The following is a 1,701-nucleotide window of genomic DNA, read 5'->3' on the forward strand; positions in this document are numbered from 1 at the left end:
GCGTGGTTCTACATCATCGAGCCGCGCGATGCCAAATGGGTGGCTACCCCTAAGTTCCGATCCGGATTCCCTACACGACTCACTTCCTGGAAAGAGAAGGGCTTGTCGCGGGGTTCATCGGTGGAGCTGGATGGACTCCAGAAATGTATCCGGAGCATGGCAAGCAAGAAGCTCAAGCTTGTCAACATAGTCCAGGTCATGCTCATCTGCCGGATCCTCCCGTGTCAACAACGGGATTTTAACTTGTGGGAGCTCGACCCGGCCCAGCACCAGACTTTGAGCGAGCTCTTCGATACGATGCACAAGGACGTCTGGAGGGTGTTGTTCAAGGGCGCCGAGGTCCCTCCCTCTCTTGCCGAGGACCGCGGGCTAAGCGCAAGGCGCCTAGCGTGTTCGGTGAGTTCTATACATCTAGTGGGATATTTTATTTCCCCTAGCTTAATCATGTGCGGGGTCTGAGCTCCATGCCTTTGACAGGACTGGGTGGAGACGTCGGGGCAGATTAACTGTCCTGCCCCTCTGCCCGAAGACACTGCGGACGCTCTCCTGACGGAGATGCTGACTCCGGCTCCTTACAAGGTGCCGGAGAAGACCAAGAAGGCCAAGGGAACTTGAAAGAGTTCCCGGCACCAGGTGATATCGGACTCATTGTCCGAGGATTCCTCGGCTCACTCCTCCCACGAAGACGAGGAGGAAGAAGAAGACGCTCCCCCTCCAGTCCGGGGAGACAAGAAAAGGAAGGCCGCCCCAACTGGGGGGGGGCGAAGGGTCCAAGAAGGGAAGGACTCTCCTTCCGGACAGTTCCACCACCGCCGCCGAAGGCGAAGACGAGTGGCTGCCCAGGGCCAAGCCCCTGGGGAAGTCGTAAGTATTCGGATACTAGAGTAACTGATAGTATTCCTTTGTCGCACTACTTCACCTAACGCCGAAATATGATTATGCAGGCCGCCCCGAGCCTGTATCGATGTATCATCGGACGGCTCCCTGGGCTCGTCGGATATGGATAGCGATCCAGTCCCGACCGCCACCTCCCCTCATCCTGTGGACGACGCCGAGGTGCTGTCTCACGAGGCACCGGGTCGAGGGGAGACAGTCCCGAAGGCGCCTCAAGGCGGCCTCCTGGACTCCGGGAGCCGAGGGGACAAGGCCCCTGAGAGCTCCAAGTTTGGCCCTCAGCCGAACACCGCGCCGGAACCTCCAGTGGTTCCGGACTCGGGCAGGCGGCCTCCTTCTAAGAGGGGCGAGACGCATGTACCGGTGACCTCTGTCCATCCAGAGGCGTCGGACAATCTGCTGGAAGCGCTTCGCAGCGCTTCCATCGACGAGGAGCACCGCACTATCATGAGTGCGGTGATCCAGAAGGTTCAGTCCGCCAAGAGCGGATTGACTGAAGCCTGTGCCAGCCTTCTAACAGGCTTTGAGGTAAGTGTTTAAAATATAGGAAAATATTACCGCATAGACAATAGCCCCTGATGCTCTGTTCAGTGTTCACAAAGAAAATGCGAATAGAGGATCAAACAATATCGCAGGAGTCTAATATGAGTATGTCAATATGCATATACAGGCTTTGCTACTGGCGTCCGCCGCACTAACTGCGAAGGTCGCCATACTGAAGCAGGACCTTAAAGGGTCCCAAGACGAGCTCGGCCTTGCCTAGAGGCAGCTCGAGGACAACAAAGGTAAGTACTACCTAGTCTGTGG

This window comes from Triticum urartu, chromosome 1 (assembly GCF_003073215.2).
Source record: "Triticum urartu cultivar G1812 chromosome 1, Tu2.1, whole genome shotgun sequence".
Taxonomy (NCBI): domain Eukaryota; kingdom Viridiplantae; phylum Streptophyta; class Magnoliopsida; order Poales; family Poaceae; genus Triticum; species Triticum urartu.